This window comes from Pleurodeles waltl, chromosome 9, assembly GCF_031143425.1.
Source record: "Pleurodeles waltl isolate 20211129_DDA chromosome 9, aPleWal1.hap1.20221129, whole genome shotgun sequence".
Lineage (NCBI taxonomy): Eukaryota > Metazoa > Chordata > Amphibia > Caudata > Salamandridae > Pleurodeles > Pleurodeles waltl.
Window position 1 is genome coordinate 287,015,982 of NC_090448.1, and position 19,908 is coordinate 287,035,889.

A 19,908-nucleotide genomic window follows, 5' to 3' on the forward strand; every position below is an offset into this window, starting at 1 on the left:
TTGGACAGGATTTAATCTAACTGCCAACTAGAGACCCCATTTCTAACAACTGGTCTAGCCCTGTACTGTACCCTTCCCAAGCACACATACAACCAGTGCAGAGTTACCTCTCCTGCACTCTGTAGCACTTTACATGTAACTGATGTAGGCCAAAGGGCGACTTAAGCACACATCAACAGAAGTTTAAAAAGTGAGTGTGACTGCAGGCCTCACTCAAGTGACACTGATTAAAAAGAACCTGTTGACTCTTACTGATCACTACTTGGTATGAGGCGACCACTGCACTTGAGCTACTTAACTCCTCTTAAAGGTAGTAACTTTCCCCCACTATCAGAGCAGCACTTTGGGCTCCCCTCCCCGTCCAATAAGACCAAAATCTGGAAGACGGGCACATATCATTGCACACACGCATAATCTGTACTTGCCTATGGCAACAAAAATATGCATTAGGGATCCAGACAACAGTGAAGTTGGGCACTCAGGGCAGAGGTACATGTCCATTACCATGCAGAGGATGATTCAACCCAACAGCGTGCCTTGGTAAGAAAAGATGCTTGTTTTTACTAGGTATTTGTTTCTGGAAAATTTGCATTTTCTGTACCTGAAACTCCAGCTAGATTTTCTTTTAAATTTGAGTGCTCTGAAGAGTATTGTTGACCTGGTTGTTCCTTGAGTGCTGAGTCAACACTGCACATCCATGGTACACTATTAGATGTTTGGTGGGTTGTATAATTACTAACTGTCTGAGCTTTCCCAGGAACATGCATTTTCTATTTGTTGGTGGGTCTCTTGAAGTTCAAACTGTTCAACAATTGGTAAACTCAAGTTTAAGGATTTTGGAGTTTAGATATATCCAGTTGAAATTTTAGAGATTTAGTAGAAGTTCAAAATTAAGTGTTCTGATCCTTTAGGAATGTGAGTCTGCAGTTCATGTTGTAGTTCTAGTTTAGTAGGTTGGTTGTTTTGTCTGAGTGCGATAACTGAGGTGACTTAGGGATAGAGAATTTATTAGTGTTACAAGCAGAAGAAACCATGACTAGAGCCAGAGCCTATTCTACAAGACAACTGTAATAATCTTGAGAAGACTTTAAGGATAGTAAACTCAAGTAGGCAACCTGTGACATAACTATTGGATAGTCTTTACAGTTAAGAAAGGAAATACACTTTAGATTTTCTTTTGCAGACTTCAGTGTGCCTCTTTGATGAGAACAAGTCTTCTTAAGAATCGCCCTACTGGAAAATCTTCCTGTATCCACAAAGTCTGCAGACACTAATATTCTTTCAGTCTGTATTTGAACCTTATGAATGAAGGGGTAGGTGGATCCATGATATTCCTACACTCTGTGTTATCAAAAAGGCCATGATCTGTGATTTTCTTGACAATGTATTCTGAAAGCTTTCATCCAACAAACAATACAAAAGTTGAAAAGCAGTAAAGAATATTTATTTGACTTTTGAACGACAAACTCAGTTTTTAAAAGAAATGTTTTTGGTTTTGTGTACGTGATCGTTTTTTTCTGCCTTTGAATTTTGTTTTTATAAAGTACTTATTAGCATAATAGACATTTTTCAAAGCAACAATATACCGTTAGCAGCTGAGCTGAGACAGTTACATTAAGAAAGTGTTGAAGCATTTCTTCTTAGGTATCAATGCCTGATGAGGCGTGCCCTGTAAAAAAGATTCACCACATACCCAGGGCGCATACGGCTCTGGCCACTAGTGGGACATTGCGCTGAGTGTGCCGTCCACCAGAGTAGCCTGACCAACATGTAATAGGCCTAGTAGTGCAGGCCTGTGGAGGTGCACCTTCACTCAGGATGGCATCTTTCCCACTGGGGCCAGCCCTGAGTAGGACTTCCGCTACCCCTAGCGAAGCCCCAGAGGGTGGAACAGGTTGTAGGCAGAAGGCAGAGCAGGTAAACAAGGATGTTCCAGGCCCTGGTAGGAGAGAACCCCCGTGTGGGTTTCCCTACCCAGGAGAATGGCTCTTGCTTGAGCTTTTGCTGATCCTCTCTGAGTGGCTCTTGGGCCCTGGGCACTTTCCCACTGTGAGTACAGTGTGAAAGTGTTCACTCCCTTCCTACATCTGCTAGGAAGTGGCCCCTGCCAGTACGTGCATACTTGCACATAGGTGTTTTCCATGAATATACTGAGCCTAGCCTGGCTGGCCTATATGTTCACTCTTGAACATTGGTGTTGTCATGTATATACTGAGCGTGGTATGGCTTACCGATATGTGCACACTTGCACATTGGTGTTTCCATGTATATTATGCGCTTGGCATGGCTTCCCTATATGTGCACATTTGCACATTGGTTTTTTTCCATGCATATACTGAACATGGCCGCGCTGGCCTATGCGTGCACACTTGCCCATAGGTGTTCTCATGTACATACTGAGCCTGGCATCACTTGTCCAAAGCTGCACACTTGCACATGGGTATTTGCAGTTATATACTGGGCCTGGCACAACTTACTAGTATCTGCACACTTGCACATTAGTGTTTTCATATTTATATTGAGCCTGACATAGCAGGCCAGTATGGGCGCACTTGCACTCTTGTGTTGTTTTCAAAGCTTGTGTACAGCTTCCCCTGCAGGCTTTTGCGTGCACCAGGGCGCATGTGCCCACAGAGTGAAGAATGCCCATGTGAGTTTTCAATTCTACTGAGAGCTCCTCTGCCCATAGGTCAATATAGGGGAAAGTGTATAATAAATCTTAGCGGCAATGGTGGATTGCAGTGGAGCAGCCTCATAATTTCTACTATAATGAGATTCCTCAAGACAAACCCTTTCCAATGGTAAAGGTGGTTTCATCAGTAATACCTTGGAAATGCTACTTCTAAACAGTGGGCATTTCCATGTTATAAAATCCCTTTTTTGTGCCTTTTTACATTGAAGCTTCATTCCAATGAGGGCTGGGAGAAAACACATCTGTGCATTTTCAAGCGACAGCTATAAAACTTAGGCAAAGTACCACCCTCATTCAAGGGGTGATGGACCTTCATTGTGGGGCCATTTCACGCACATGTGTTTGGTTGGTAGTGAACAGATTTTGGGTTGCGGGACCCTGTGTGGCCCACTGTTGTTGAGTGTGCCACGTTTCTCTAATACGACACCCAACTGCATGTTTTTTGCATGTGGTGTCCATGTCACTTGTTGCCACCCTTGGAAGTGGGGGCATACCCGGAGCAGTGCCGCGTTCCACCTTCTGCGGTATCGCTGAGCTAGCATCTCTTGTTGTGTGACCAGATTGGTCTGGTGCAACTCAAGTGATTTCACACCAGAAGTCGTGCCTCATTCCAAGGAGGTAAGAAACAGGAATGAATTGTGTGGTCAGAAGTGCCTGGTGTGACTCAAGTCATTGTGCACCAGGCATGGCATCTCTTTCACGGTAGATGCTGCAGTGGTAACTTTTTGTGTGCAAGCAGGAGTTGTCTGGTGCAACGCAGAAGTAACGATGCACCAAACATTGTGTCTCTTTCCACGAAAGCACTGCATTGGAACTGGTTGTGAGCAAGAGGGATTGTCTGGGGTGACTCAAGTCATCGCCCAAAAGATGTGCCTCATTCCAGGGATCCACACCATTGGTAACTTGTTGTGTGCAAGCGGGATTGTCTGGTGCGACTCAAGCCATTACACACCAGATGTTGGACCTCATCCCAGAGAGGCTCTGCATTGAGCCCTTTGAGTGTGCATTTGGGAGTTTCTAGTGTGACGCAGGTCATTGCGCACCAGACCTTCTGCCCATAGTAGGAGGGCATGGAATTTGGTAAACTCTTTTTGTTCAACTGGTATGCCTGGGGCAGTCCAAGTGATCGTGTCTCAGACTTGGTGAATTCTGTCCTGGGAGCTACCAGATTGGTAACTATCTGTGAAGTAGAGTGCCTGGCTTGGCTGGGTAACACTGTGAACAGTGTGTCCCAAGGCAACCCTTCCCCTGTGCTTTGCACACCAGGGCCCACTCAGAAGGCTGGTGTGGAGACCCCTAAGTGGACTTCCAGAGTAGGGACCAAACCTCCATTTGGTGACAGTTGCCTGATCAGCCATTTTGTCTTTCTTACCCTGTACCTTTGCCCTGGGATCCTGACTAAGTGCAACCATCGCCCGCGAGCGGCGTAGTATTCAGGGAAAGGTTGCTTCATTTCTAACTCTGGGAAGACGGTAATTGGTTGGTGAGTGGAGGAAGGATTGGGTCCAAGAGGGGTCTGCAATCTCATTTACACCTCACCTGCCAGCTTTCAGAGCCCCAGTAGGGTGCTGAAAGTGAGTGTGTGTGAGTGCATGTACAGTAGCATGACTGATATCACCACGATGCAGTGCTGAGTGAGAGTGTGAGAGCGAGTGTCTGGGCTTGTTTTCACCACGCTGCAGCGTTGCCGTGCACGTTGTTTACAATAGCAGCTGGCATTGATGTTTACTGATACAGCCTAGGCTGCGGAACTATTTCAAAAGTGCAATAGTTCTCTGATGCATACATTGCTGCTATTGTTGGGAACCGGGATGCATCCTATGAATATTTTATATAGAATTGGGCTGATGGAAGGGGTGGATCTTGTGCTGCCAATGCAGTAGTACTGCATCTGAGTGTGGGGAGGAAACGTATTGTTTTTCTCAAGTGTACATACTGCTGATGTCGTATTAATTCTGTTGGGTCGCATACTACTAATAATTTTCCTGAATGTGATTTATGCCTAGATTTAAATGATGTTCATGTGGTGCTAATTCATGTGTGTGTTGAATACAAATGTTATTTACATGCACCTCGTGTGAAGTCTTGTTTGCAAAACTCAGGGTACTTATTGTGTGGAGGTGCTGTGCCGATGCTTTATGCATTGCCTCTGTGGTAAGCCTGACTGCTCTGTGCCAAGCTACTCAAGGGTGAGCGCAGGTTATATAGTGAGTGTTATCACCCACCCCTGACAGGAGTGGTAGGTTCTGCCTGGCTAGGGCCTTGCCTCAGCCAACCAGAATGTGACACCTCCAACACGAGGTCAGGTAATCTTTGGACCCAGCATAAGTGTTTGGAGGATGTCATTACATTTCATTACAAACCCTTTCAATTAAACAGTGTGACCAATATGGCCACACAAGCAAAACTCCAGTCGGAAATAAAGTTAAGGGGTTTTATTACAAGCTTAGACTCAAAGTCATGTAGACAACTCCCCAGACAAAGTTATAAGGATACAAAATAACCAAGGGTTGCCCAAGGCAACAAAAAAGTTTCAAACAAACTAACTTTAGAAGAACTAGACATTCAACTAACACAACAAAGAAATGCAATAGAATAACCTTATGTACAGAAAACAAGCACTACTCAATTCTAATAAGCATCAAGGCAGTATAAAGCATCTAAGTGCAGCCAGTTTGGGCAAGGAAAAACCCTACAGATTAGCCAAACAGGGATTAACGTGTGCTGGGCGAAACACATGCGATCAAAAGACAGAAAGGACAAAAAGGGAAAATAGAATTTGAAGAAAAGGAAATCTTGGGCCACAGATCACTAACTAAAGTGGGCAAAAAGTAAGTAAAAAGTGAAGGTGTCAACATTTCAGATGCTCAGTCAAACCTTCTCCTCAGGGTCAGAGGAAAATCTCTAAATGTCAGCACAGCATTTCAAAGGGGCAACGACAAAGAGGATGATGCCTCTCAGATGCCAAGGGGTCCAGCAAAGTAGAATGCTCAATGGGGGAATGCAGATTCCGATTCTGACCAAAGTCCAGCTGGGGAACGGTATATTAAAGTTCGTAGGGCAAGATGTTTCGTCCATCTATCATTCCACATGACATTAAAGGTGTAACATCCCATAGAAAATGAGCATGCGATTCAGACTGCAACATGAGTGAAGATTCTCAAAACTTTCATGAGAACAGTGTCCATCTGTACTCTTCCACACAAAAATGTAATTTACTGGATGTACTGTACTCAAGGACAACTTCCAAGGCTCACTACGTGTAGAGCAATAGGCATTTATTACAAAGCTAGCATTCTCATGAGAATGAAGTCTGGAAGAAAGGTCCATGTTAAAAAGATGCCTAAACATTTTCTGCATGGTCACGAATACAGGGCCCAGCAGACCTCACTTTAGGCTAATGCATACGAATTAAAGTAGCACATTAAATCATGTAATAGAACACATTTTAATACACAAATTATAAATTAAACATTAATAAACTTCTATTAGCAATCATGTTATAGTAACATTTAATGAAATAACTCTGTTAATACATTTCCATTAATATGGAGCAGAACTACATTTCTCTCCCTTTGCATACAAGTTTAAAACATTTCCCACAGGAAGTCTAATAATATTTTAATACAGACTGTTAGAGTTAATTCTAAAATATAACATGATCAGAATTTAGTTCTTCAAACATAGAATTTATTAGCTACATTACATGGGTTCATTAGTTAGTCTTGAGGGAATGCCCACTAATATGGCTTCTCAGTGCATCACTTTTCAACTAAACTATTAGTACCTTGATTAACATAATGCATAAACTGTCACATAGAGATTATCATTGTGACATGAAGGTCAGTACTAAAACTTCTGCTACATCAGTCCCCCCTCTGATGGTGAATCAAGCCATCACACAAAATCTAAACTCTCATTTTCAATGTGACATCTCAAAATTTCAGAGGTCGTTCCAAGCAAGGTCTTTTGGAATCCTCTAACTGCTTGATGTTACTATAGTATATCCTCCTCCTAGTCTCCATTTCAATTTCTTACTGTCGCCTTCTACTATTTGCTCTTCTCTCTTTCAACTTCTTGAACAATTTGTAAAGACCCACTGCAACTAGGGCACACAAGGCCATTATCAATAGGGGTCTCAAAATGGTTCCAACAATTCCTCTCCCTAGGCTTCCAAACCACTTTACAACTTCTGAAAACCCATTGCCTATTGCTTCCCAGACACCTGTCACTTATAACTTCTTCAGTTCCTGCCTCAAGTTTGTCATGCAGCACTGTTGGGCCTGCAACATTTTGCAACTCCGCCCTCCTTTGCAAGAAGAACGTCTAACTCAAGACGATTTTATAAAACCATTGATCTTACAGCCACCATTTTTGTGTTCATTAACAAGATGCCTACTGCTGTATCTGCAGACAACTTATCTACTTTTGTTGACAAATTCCTTACCTTGAGATCATTTAAGATAACACTTACTGATGGGATTATGGAGCCAAAAATATCTCCTGCAACCTCTGAAGAACTAGCACCTTTCTTTATTCTGGTATGTGATGTTTCATCCCAGACTGGATCATTAAAATGGTCCAGATGATAAATCTTTGGAAAAGACACTCCCAGGTAACATGTATCATACCAGCCTTTTGGCAGCTTCTATTCGGCGTTCTGTCCACCAATGAAATAAACACCTGCTATGGTGGGGTCTTGTCCATTCAACGTAAAGGGCTTAAACAAAAATGCATATCTACATTCACTAGTCCCTACAAAATGTAAGTCATTCTTTGATCTGGGTCTTTATACACATTTTCCCTACATGTTGCCAATCTAAAGCAAGGGATCCTTGATTTCCAGCTGACAAATGTACCTCTTCTCTTCCCCTACTTTGTAAACTTACTCCCTTTTCTACTGTGGGCTTTATAGCCCTTCTCCTTTCTTTGACTTGTCCAATAAACTCTTTCTCTACTGGGGTAAGAATACAGGTCAAATTATTTTTATGGAGATGAGCTGTACCAAATGTCAATGTAGGCTCAAAGAAACCTCCCACTGTGTCAATGTTTTTCGCCTTTGCAATGTTGCTCAAAAGTTTCATGATTGGGACAATTGAAAACACAAGATCATAATTTGAATACAAATATTGATAATATTCCTGCTGATACAAAAGTATTAGCAACAGACTGCAGGGAATACCGTAGGTTAAGGGAATATGATGACAGGTGATTCCCTCACTCACTGATGAAGGCATCTGTGTGCACATGTAACAGTCTCTAGCATCCATAGTATATACATTCTCATATAACAACTTATAATTTACATTGATGGATAAATCACCTCTAGAACCATTGGTGTGCAAATATTTCTCATCATTGTATAAGGAATCTTGATCTGCTATGATTTTTGCTAATCTCAGGACACTTGTAGATTTAACTTGCTCAAAATCATTTGTAGTTGATATACTCAGTTCAGTAACCAATAATATGATTGGAATAACTGTTACAACTACTAAGCCTACACATATATATTTGCACTTACTACCTGTACTTCTATTCAATTCCATGAGCTCTCAAATTTCAGACCAAAATTCAAAAATAAAAAATGCAAAGCGGCTTCAATGTATCACTGTGTCTTTTCAGTCCTTTTTTATTTGAAGCAAAACATATGTCAAAAATAGCCTCTTTCGCAAAAAAGTTCAAATTATTCACAAATAATTCTTGATCTGCTGGAACGTTCATCAAGTGTTTCTCTACTTTCAAATGTTGAAAAGGCTTCTATTAAAAGTCCAGCAAAATGTGTCAATTCAGTGCTGAGTATTTTGGGCTTTGTATTATTTTTCTCCTTGATCTTCTATTTATGTGAACTTCTGCATCACTGTTACTTTGACTTGATTTTTAAAGCCTCTCAGCAATTGTTGGAGGCATTTGTATAACTGGCACTGTTTGTTCACTTGGACACTTTTCTCCTGGTACAGCTGTTTTATCTAAAGCACTGGTCCTACGTCAGCATCCGAGCTCACATGAGTCAAATGATTCTGTCTCAACCCTTCTGCACCAACCACTCAAGTTGACTTGTTCTGATCCCCCTCAGACCGTACTTGAGCTGTAGCAGCCACATGTACATCCCCAACAGCTTGACTAACCTGATCCCTCATGCTCACTGTAACCGGCCCTTCTAGAACAGGTGCTGTATCATCCAGGGGACCTGGAACTTTGCGAGTGTGGCTAGCATGTACCCATTTAGGGAGACCAGTGCACTTCACAGCTGTGTTAGTGATCAAAACTACCTTATGGGTGCCTTTCCAAAGCGGTTCCAAGCATGATTCCCTTACATGCTTTTTCTCCATGACACAGTTGCTTGGACATAGGTCATGGCAAAGCTCCTGCTGCTGCTATACTGTAGCTTCTCCAACCTGGTGAGACAAATAACGAACCAATTCAGCTAGTCCTTTGCAATAATCCAGCACCAAGTCATATGTACTGTTCACAAGTGCATTTGCAGGAACAGATGGCAATTTCATGGCCCTTCCCATGGTGATTTAATGAGGAGGACAAACCAGTCTCTCTGTCTGTTGTACTGCACACACTCATCAAGAAAAGAGGCAATGAGTCTAGCAATTTCAAAGTGGTGGATTCACATACCTTTGCCAATTTAGGCGTCAGAGTGCCATTGGCTTGCTCCACCAATCCAGTAGCCTTAGGGCTGTAACTACAATGTAATCTTTGCTCAACTTGAATGCCACACATAATTTCAGAACCTCGTTGTTGAAGTGTGTCCTTCGGTTTGACTCTAGGGAAGTCAGGAAGCCGAACCTCAGATTCAACTTCCTAAGTAATAGCTTCGCTACTGTGAGACTGTCATTCTCCTGGTCATGTAAGATCCAACCCAGTGAGAGAAAATGCACACAATGACCAAAACATATCTCAGTCCATTGCATATAGGTAGCTATATAAAATCCAACTGTATCTTGTTGAACGGTTGTCCTGATATTCCTATGTGACACAGTGGAACTGGTGTGCATTTTGCTACATTCATCTATGGCATGTGAAACACCTGGGACACAGCTTCTGCTATCACTCTGAATCTTGGGTTAAACTATGTCTGTCTAAAAATTCTGATCATTGTGTCTCGACCTACATGTGCCTGCACATGATAGTGTCTGGCCATAATTGACAACAAACTATTTGGTAACACAGCTCTTCCATCACTTGAAACCCAAATATCATCTTCATTTCTCTTGACACATCATGCTCTAACCCAATTCTGCTGTTCCTTTTTTGTCACTTCTTCCTGCAATCTTTTAACTTTCTCCCAGGTATCAACAGCAGTCAACAGGAAATCTTGACTTGTCTCATCATTCAACTCAATGTTCCATTCGCCATTAAAAGAAGTGCATCTAGGGAGCAATATCTTGCCACCTCTACTGCGTATGTATTTTCTAAAATTACATAATCCGTAGATTTTTTTATGAGCAGCACATTTAACGATAGCAATTTTTGCATGCAACTGTAATGCATTCACCAATTGATAAATTTGGTCACCGTTGCAGATGGGCCATCCAGAAAATGTCACGCCGCAGCCCAAGCGAAAGGATCGGCTGGAGCCGCAGATCATTTGCTCAGCCGCGGGCTTGCCGCACCACTTCGCACTGTTATTGTCTCGCACAAGGCCCCAGATTTGGCATCGGGCCTTGGCAAGTTCAGGGCACGGTGCACCCTCGACATTAGGAGTGGGCACCCCCCAACACCTCACTTACCTTGTGATGCCTGTTCTTCCCTTCTTTTTTCTTCTTTCTCCTTTTCCTCTTTCTTTTCTTTTTACAAATAGAAGCAATGTTATTCTTGATCCCAGCATGCCTTTCTTCTACCCTGCATGTGTTAGGATGCTTTTCCAAAATGGCGCCTTCCTCTATATTTTACTATGGTCCTTTCCCAAATCCAACATGGCGTCTTTTTTCTTCCTGTCTGTCACTTCCTGTTTTAAAGTATATGAAGAGTGAGATTCTTGCTCTCCTTGGGCTGAAACACTTCCTTTGGGGGTGATCACACTCCAGTTGTTTTCCTCCAGCCCTTTTCTTCGCCTGTTCCAGTTTTTGTTTTCTTGGAAGACTTACCTTTTTGTGCTTATTTTCTGTGGTCAAGGGAGTTCCCGTCATAGAGGTTTTTCCCTTGGGGTTTTTTACTCTAGGACTCCTTCTGGAGGGCACGGACTGCCTTTTGATGTCCCATTGTCAGAAGCACCATGGCTACAAGAAAGGGCTGCGCTTACCTTGGTCAAGGCAGAACCAATAAGGATCGAGACCACTTTGCATTTCCAGTTGGCCTGAGTCATAAGCGACGATTAATCCGTGACAGAAAAGGCCATAAATCTTCTTTGGGACCACAAATGTCCATAGTCGTGAACAACACCAAAACCATACTATCAGTGAAAATTGTCACTTTCAGCTGTTCCGGAACACAGCATGCTCTAGTAAGAGCAACAAATTAAACTTCTTTGGCAGAAAAGACTCCCCAAAGCCAGGAAGCCTCAATCACACCTGGGACTGTGCAAACTACATAACCAGCTCTCAGTGTATCATATTTGTCTCTTAAACACAAGCTATCAACAAACATGACAGTCATTTTCAGTTAGGGGAATATCTTGAATGTCAGGTCTTGGTTCAGTATACAATCCAGTAACATTGAGACAGTCATGCTCAACTTCAACGATACATTCACTGGTGTTTTCAACAGGGGGAAGTAACAGAGTAACAGGATTCAGGACGGTACATCTCTTGAGATTGAAATTTGATGCAGCAACAATGACCTGTTCATAACAGGTAAAACATGCAGTGCGGAGATACTGGGGGTGATTCTAACTTCGGCGGGCGGCGGACGCCGCCCGCCGAAGTTCCCCCACCAAAATACCGCTCCGCGGTCGAAAGACCGCTGAGGGTATTTTGGGATTTGCCCTGGGCTGGCGGGCGGCCGTCAAAAGGCCGCCCGCCAGCCCAGGGCAAATCAACCTTCCCACGAGGACGCCGGCTCAGAATTGAGCCGGCGTAGTGGGAAGGTGCGACGGGTGCAGTGGCACCCGTCGCGTATTTCAGTGTCTGCATAGCAGACACTGAAATACTTTGTGGGGCCCTCTTACGGGGGTCCCTGCAGTGCCCATGCCACTGGCATGGGCACTGCAGGGGCCCCCAGGGGCCCGCAGCACCCCCTACCGCCATCCTGTTCCTGGCGGGAGACCCGCCAGGAACAGGATGGCGGTAGGGGGTGTCAGAATCCCCATGGCGGCGGAGCGCGCTCCGCCGCCATGGAGGATTCTGCAGGGCAGCGGGAAACCGGCGGGAAACCGGCGGGAGACCGCCGGTTTCCCGCATCTGACCGCAGCCGAACCGCCGCGGTCAGAATGCCCTGAGGGGCACCGCCGATCTGTCGGCGGTGCTCCCGCCGACCCTGGCCCCGGCGGTCTCGGACCGCCGGGGTCAGAATGACCCCCACTGTGTCTTGGTCTGGGTTAACAATATCTCCACTGAGTGGGGTACAAAACATTCAGAGGGTGACACTTAACAATGCCTTTGCACTGTTCAATGCTGACGTTCAAAGATGCAACCGCCTTAAACAAAAAACAGGCAGCACAAAAGCCACAGAATCAAGTGTGGCAGAAAAATAAGCCACATGCTTGTTTGCATTTTCATGCAACTGAGTCAAAACTGAGAGAGTGCCTCCCTCCATCTCACAGCAATATAAAGAAAAACATTTGTTAAAATCAGGAATATCCAGAGCTGAAGCATGACACAGGCTTTCTTCCAGCTCTTTGAAAGCGCATATGCAGTTGTTATCCAATGGTACCAGGTCAGAAACATCCATGTGTGTCAGCCTCTGTAAAGGTTTCACCAAAAGGGAAAAGTTTGGAATCCACTGGCAACAGTAGCCAACCATTCCTAGGATTCTGACTCTTTCTGAGTGGTAGAGGTAGTTTTTTTCAAAATTGCTGAGATCCTTTCTATAACACCTTCTGCACACCTTTTTAAATGTTTTGACCTAGGTACAGAACTTCCTCCTTTCAATACTGTAGTTTTGCCGGGGAAACTTTATCTCCATTTTCTCCTACGTGATTCAAGATATCATTTGTGTCTCTCAGAAATGCTTCTTAAGTCTTTGATGTTTGATTTTGTTAAAAATCAAAGGACTCTCAATATACCCTTGTAGAACTCAGCACCATGCCAAAACATTGCTGCCAAACTGAAAGCGAAGAGAAACTGTCTCTCCTCATGCAAAGATACAGAGAAATATGCTTGGCACAGATCAGTCATGATGAACCATTCTGCTTCACATGGGATTAGGAATAAAATTACTGCTGGACAACATGGGACAACAATTTAATTAACTTTTCTCCGGTCCTGGACTACGCAGTAATTTCCTTTGGGCTTCAGCAGTCCTAGAATGGGAGAGTTACATGGACTTCCCATTGTCTCCTTCAGGATACCCTGTTCAATTAAACAGTTTATCAGGGGTGTTAATCCAGCAAATGTCGCAGGTGTCATGTTATACAGAGGCATTTTTGGATACACTGCTTTTGGCTACAGTGTTATTTTTAAAGACTCAACTCCTTTAATGGGCCCTATCTTTTTTCCTTAAAAATCCCAAACCTAAGGTACCACCTTGACCAAGGTAAGGGCGTCCCTTTCTGGTAGCCACGGTGCTGCTGACAATGGGACATCAAAAGGCAGTCTGTGCCCTCCAGAAGGAGTCCCAGATGAAAAAACCCCCAAGGGAAAAACCTCTATGACTGGAACTCCCTGGAACAGAAAATAAGCACAAAAAGGCAAACCTTCCAAGAAAACAAGTCTTGTGTCTCTCAAATCTTTGGGCAAATTATTACATCATGTCAGCATTGGGTACAATGTGACACTCGGGTAGTGCTTCACAATTTTACAACGCACATCCTCATCATTTGTATGAAGTGTAATTCCTTGGGGTATGCGGTTAATAGTACAATTTACCTTCCACAGTAGGCAGCGTACAAGCAAAGTTACAGGACTTGAATCGCAGACCACAAATTGGTGCTTATCTTCAAATTAACCTATTTTAACAAGGACAGATTCTGTTGCAGGGTTGGTCAATTGTTTACTTGCGACTTCTACATCTTAAATTCTTGTTTCTGCTGTTCTGACAGTGGATGTTGTAGCCACATTGTCAAACAGAAGTGACACATTGTGTACCATTACTTTGCCATTTACATAGGGACCAGGTTGATCTGCTTCTGAGTATGCACGTAACTTGCAATCCTTGTCATCTCAGGTATCTACCTGAAGAATTTCTGGAAATTCCTCATCACTCAGATCCAGTAAGGGAAACTACGATGCTAACCAATTCACATCTGCATTCGCATTTCGACTAATTTTCTGTCTAGGAACAACCACTTGTTAAGTCATTGGGGCTTTCGGTATTTCCATCTACTGTCCTCGGGGCACATTTACATTCTGCATTCGGAGGTCTTTGAACTCTCTGAATTTTATCCTGATTATTACCTTGTAATTAAGCAGCTCAATTATTCTGTACTTGATTATTCACATTTTTAGTGGATACTCCGTTCTCCAAAGGCCTAAATGTTCACACACGACACAGATTAGTTCTCTCTAAAGTCTGGATGTCAACAAAACCATGTCCTCTACCTCTGCCTCTAGGATGTACAACATTAGTTCCTTTCTGTTGTAATCCTTGCATACCACCAGTAATCACCATCATCTGCGGCTTTGACTAGCTTTCTGTGCTACTTTCAATTGCATGACCATAATCTTCTCTTTCAATTTCTTCTGCTTTCATTTCTGTTCATCACTGCAGTACTTTTCATATGCAGGATTTCATCAATCAGTTTGTTCTGCCAGCAAATCAGATGTTGCTGAATCATATCACTTATGTCTGATTTTAATCCTTACACAAATCTAAACACAAAATGACCAATGTCTTTAGCTTCTATGGTTTCTGTACCACTGAAATGTTTGAAAGCCTGCAACAATCTCTCATAGGAGGCATTAATTGACTCCTTCAATTCCTGTGTTGTCCTGTCAATCTTCTGCCAATCGATCTCTTTCGCTGACCCCATGTTTTTTAAGAATGCAATTAGCTTGTAATACCTTTTTATCTCTTCTTCAGATGGCACACCCATTACTGGGTCTCTTGGGGGCTCACTCTCTGGTCAATCAACATTTATTGTACACTCAGTCCACAAATCACTCAGAACCACAATGTCAAAAAAGGTATTCAAATCTTCCCTCAGGCAATTTGAAACTTTCACAAACCTTTCTGTCTGCCTCTACCATTCCACTGACATCTCTCTAAATCTCGAGAATTCATTTGTGAATAACAAAATATCACTCCTACTCCAAGGTACAAGGACATAACCCTCATCTGGTATCTCTTTCATGGACAGCATTTTAACATTGGCCTCAGCTTGATTCGCTCCTACCTGAGGCATATCAGCCCATCTACTTTGCCACTTATCTATAGTGCAGTGCGTCTCCTGTATGAAATAAATACCTTTCTTCTCTCAAAATGATTGGATTTATTACTACATATAGCTCCCCATTTCTTAATGTACATGACTAATTCCTTAATGCATAACTTAATTCCAGGGGATCTCATGTTAGCCATGTCTTTTATGCTGAACTCCAATCTGTAACTTCTCTTTTTCTTTAAGGGATTGCATTTTTCCAAATCCACATCATATTTCTTGGCTACTTCAGCTAACCTTTCAAAAGCTTGTTCTGCAGGTTGAGTAATATCTTTCCCCATGAACTGCAGTTCATCTTCTGTGTAAGTTTCCAATTGGGCTACGTCTAACATTTCTAATATCCTAATATCATGTCATTTAAATCCAATTTCAGTCTGGACACATTCAAAATCTATCTCTCTCTGGACACATTCTAAATCTGGTCTCTTCAATTCTAGCATTGTAGTTAGTTATACTTGTTGCACATTCAGGACTCAGATTATTTAACCAGTCATTTAAATGCTGGCCAGTGAAACCTCTCAGATTTATCAGATTATTCTGTAACTCTTCTGCTCTTGATTGACCTGCAACTGGCTGATTTGGGGTACTTGCAAAAACCAGCTATTCAGGAGTGTTAAAACGTATTCTACCTTGTGTCATTCTGAAATTTGCATTCTGGATCTGCTCTGGTCTAGGCATAAAATAAGGTGAGGATCTCTGAGGAAACCTCTCATAAGGGGTAAATCCTGTCTGATTTATCACTGGTGTTGGATCTGCAATTCGTGTAGGGCTTAACAGTCTCAGAAGAGGACCTGTTCTCCCCATTCCTGAGTTTTTAGAATGTACTGATGTCTGCAAACCATGTGGGGACATCTCATGAGATATAACTGGTGTATCAAGAACTGTCAGGACATTTAATTAATGTGCATTACTCCCAGACATATCTGGAGCTTAGAGAGGAACAACAGGACCTATAGTCACAGGAACTGTTCATGCATCTGGACCAATATGATTTGTTTGATCCTGAGAAATTGTCATTCACATACTCTGTCCTGACAAGACAGTACTGAAACTATGTTTGGTTTGAGTCTTCAAAACATTTAATATTGGCAGACTTGTACTGAACATTTGCACAGGTTGGTTTGTAATAACATTTGGTACAGGCAGATTCACATGAGGTGTCTGTAACGTCTGGTTCACATTAGAATTCGGCACAATTTGATTGACATTAGGGCTTGATACAGGCTGAACTGTGCTAAAGCTCTCACCTGATTGATTCACTTCAGGAAATTGTGCCTATGAATTGCAGGTATACCTGGTACTACCTTACTTGGGCATGTGCAACTGGAGCAGTAGGCACATTCAGGATTACATTTTGTGTAGCTTCACTTCTTGCTCCTATCGCAACAGAATGGTACGCAGGTGGACGATTTAATAAGATCTGATTTACAAACTCATCATCTGAATCACTCTCATACATTACTGCCTTTTTATGCTCAGTATCTGTTGTCTGCACTGTTTTTCCTGTCTTTCTCTTAGTCTTGGGTTTAGTGTTTTCCACACCTTCACTAGAAATAGCTGGATACAATCTAATTCCTTTGATTATGTTTGCCCTCAAAGCTTTCTACTCCTTATCATCCCATCTTGCCTCAGCAATTGTCTTTAATGCTTTCTGCATGCTATTCTCACACTTAGTTTTCAGTTTCTGTCTTGCTACGTGTTCTCAAATATTAAGGGCCTGATTCTGACCCCGGCGGTTCCTTACCGCCGGGGCCAGGGTCGGCGGGAGCACAGCCAACAGGCTGGCGGTGCCCCGCAGGGCATTCTGACCGCGGCGGTTTTGCTGCGGTCAGAAGTGGAAAACCGGCGGTCTCCCGCCGGTTTTCCGCTGCCCATTAGAATCCTCCATGGCGGCGCAGCTCGCTGCGCCGCCATGGGGATTCTGACAACCCATACCGCCCTCCTGTTCCTGGCGGTTCTCCCGCCAGGAACAGGATGGCGGTATGGGTTGTCGTGGGGCCCCTGGGGGCCCCTGCAGTGCCCATGCCAATATAGGCCGATCTGCTTACAAGGGGGGCAGAAATGGCCAATGGGCCAGCGGTGCTTGACAGGAAGGGCCCAGTTCATTGGTGCTTCTCACGGCGGGGCCCTGTTCAGCGGTGCTTCTCACGGCGGGGCCCTGTTCAGCGGTGCTTGAGACGGCGGGGCCCAGCGGAGCGGTGCTTGACAGGAAGGGCCCAGTTCAGCGGTGCTTGAGACGGCGGGCCCTGTTCAGCAGTGCTTGAGATGGCGGGCCCAGCGGAGCAGTGCTTGACAGGAAGGGCCCAGCGGAGCGGTGCTTGACAGGAAGGGCCCAGCGGAGCGGTGCTTGACAGGAAGAGCCCAGCGGAGCGGTGCTTGAGACGGCGGGGCCCTGTTCAGCAGTGCTTGAGACGGCGGGGCCCGGCGGAGCGGTGCTTGAGACGGCGGGCCCTGTTCAGCGGTGCTTGAGACGGCGGGGCCCAGCGGAGCGGTGCTTGACAGGAAGGGCCCAGCGGAGCGGTGCTTGAGACGCCGGGGCCCTGTTCAGCGGTGCTTGAGACGGCGGGCCCAGCGGAGCGGTGCTTGAGACAGCGGGGCCCTGTTCAGCGGTGCTTGAGACGGCGGGGCCCAGCGGAGCGGTGCTTGACAGGAAGGGCCCAGCGGAGCGGTGCTTGAGACGGCGGGGCCCTGTTCAGCGGTGCTTGAGACGGCGGGTCCCTGTTCAGCTGTGCTTGAGACGGCGGGGCCCTGTTCAGCGGTGCTTGAGACGGCGGGGCCCAGCGGAGCGGTGCTTGACAGGAAGGGCCCAGCGGAGCGTGCTTGACAGGAAGGGCCCAGTTCAGCGGTGCTTGAGACGGCGGGGCCCTGTTCAGCGGTGCTTCTCACGGCGGGGCCCAGTTCAGCGGTGCTTGAGATGGCGGGGCCCTGTTCAGCGGTGCTTGAAACGGCGGGGCCCAGCGGAGCGGTGCTTGAGACGGCGGGGCCCTGTTCAGCGGTGCTTGAGACGGCGGGGCCCAGCGGAGCGGTGCTTGACAGGAAGGGCCCAGCGGAGCGGTGCTTGAGACGGCGGGGCCCTGTTCAGCGGTGCTTGAGACGGCGGGCCCTGTTCAGCGGTGCTTGAGACGGCGGGGCCCAGCGGAGCGGTGCTTGACAGGAAGGGCCCAGCGGAGCGGTGCTTGACAGGAAGGGCCCAGTTCAGCGGTGCTTGAGACGGCGGGGCCCTGTTCAGCGGTGCTTCTCACGGCGGGGCCCAGTTCAGCGGTGCTTGAGACGGCGGGGCCCTTTTCAGCTGTGCCTGTCTTGTGTTTCCAGTGAACCACACCTGGCCAATACTTGCCGCTCAGTCTGCATCGGACCTCTCCGTTGCGGGGCCCTCCTGTGATGGAGCCCTCGCGCCCTGTGTCTCCTCCGATACCCCCGGAATGGGGCTGGTGGGGCCCTCCTGGCCAGGGCGGCTGCTCCCTGCCTTTTGCTCCTTGCTGCCCTTGCCCTCCTTGGCAGACTGTCCGTGGCCCTTGGCTCCCTTACCCGATGTGGCAGGTGACGGTGTAAGGCTACCCTCCTTGGGGGCAGGCGTATCAGGCCTGTCGCGCCTGCCCTTGAGTTTTTTGCTCCTCTTCCCAGGGGGGGGGGCTGGCTGTGCCTTTGCTGCTGGACGATGTCCCAGACCAAGGAAAGGGCGGACTCCAAAAACCAGGCACGACGTTCTTGGGAGTTGCTGGGCTGGTGGTGGCTGAGGTTTGTGGAACTCTTACGGGATGGAGGGGGTGGGTCAGGTGAGGAAAAGAGGTCATGTTTAGAGAGGAAAATTTTCTTTGGAGCCATGGGAAGGGTAGCTGGAGTGGGTATGGGAGTGGAGGAAGAGGATGTGGTTGTAGGAGAGTCAAGTGTGCTGTCTTTGGGTGCAGGTGCTTGGGCTGGAGGCTGACGTGAGGTGGATGGCTGTTGTTTGGGTGCCTGCCTGCGTTTGTGTGGTTGTGAAGCGGGGGTGACAGACACACTGGGAGAGGACACAGGGGACGTGTACATGGCAGTGGAGGTGGTGACTGCACGTGTGCGGACTGTACTGGAGGGTGTGCTGGTGATGGGTGCAATGGCTGATGGTGGTGTGCTTGCAGGTGTGTGTGGAGACGTCACAGGGAGGGAGGAGGGAGACGAGGAGGTGGGGGACACAGAGGAGGTAGAGACTGTTGGCATGTCTGCATCTGGATGTTGCTTGGGTGAATGCTTGTGTGTTCTGTGGTGCTTATGTTTGGATGAGCTGCCCTTGGGTGTTGAGGTGTGTGCAGGCTGGTCTGTAGGTGTGGATGGGATAGGCAGAGGAACAGGGGAGTGGGACTGGGTGGAGGGAGTCAGAAGAGGGAGGCTGGAGACAGGGACAATCGCTGCCGTCAGTGCTGAGGCCAGAGCGCTGAACGATCGTTGATGGGCAGCCTGACCCGAATGAAGGCCCTCCAGGTATGCATTGCTTTGATGCACCTCCCTCTCCACACCCTGGATGGCATTCAAAAGGGTAGACTGCCCAACAATGATGGTCCTCAGGAGGTCAATGACCTCCTCACTGAGGGCAGCAGGGGTGACTGGGGCAGGGCCTGAGGTGCCTGGGGCGAAGGAGATGGCCGGCTTCCTGGCCTTGCGGGCACGGGCCGAAGGCCGAGGGGCTGCTGGGAGGGCGGAGCTGGTGCGCTGGGTGGTGGCTGTACCTGTAGGATCGGTGGGCACGGATGTT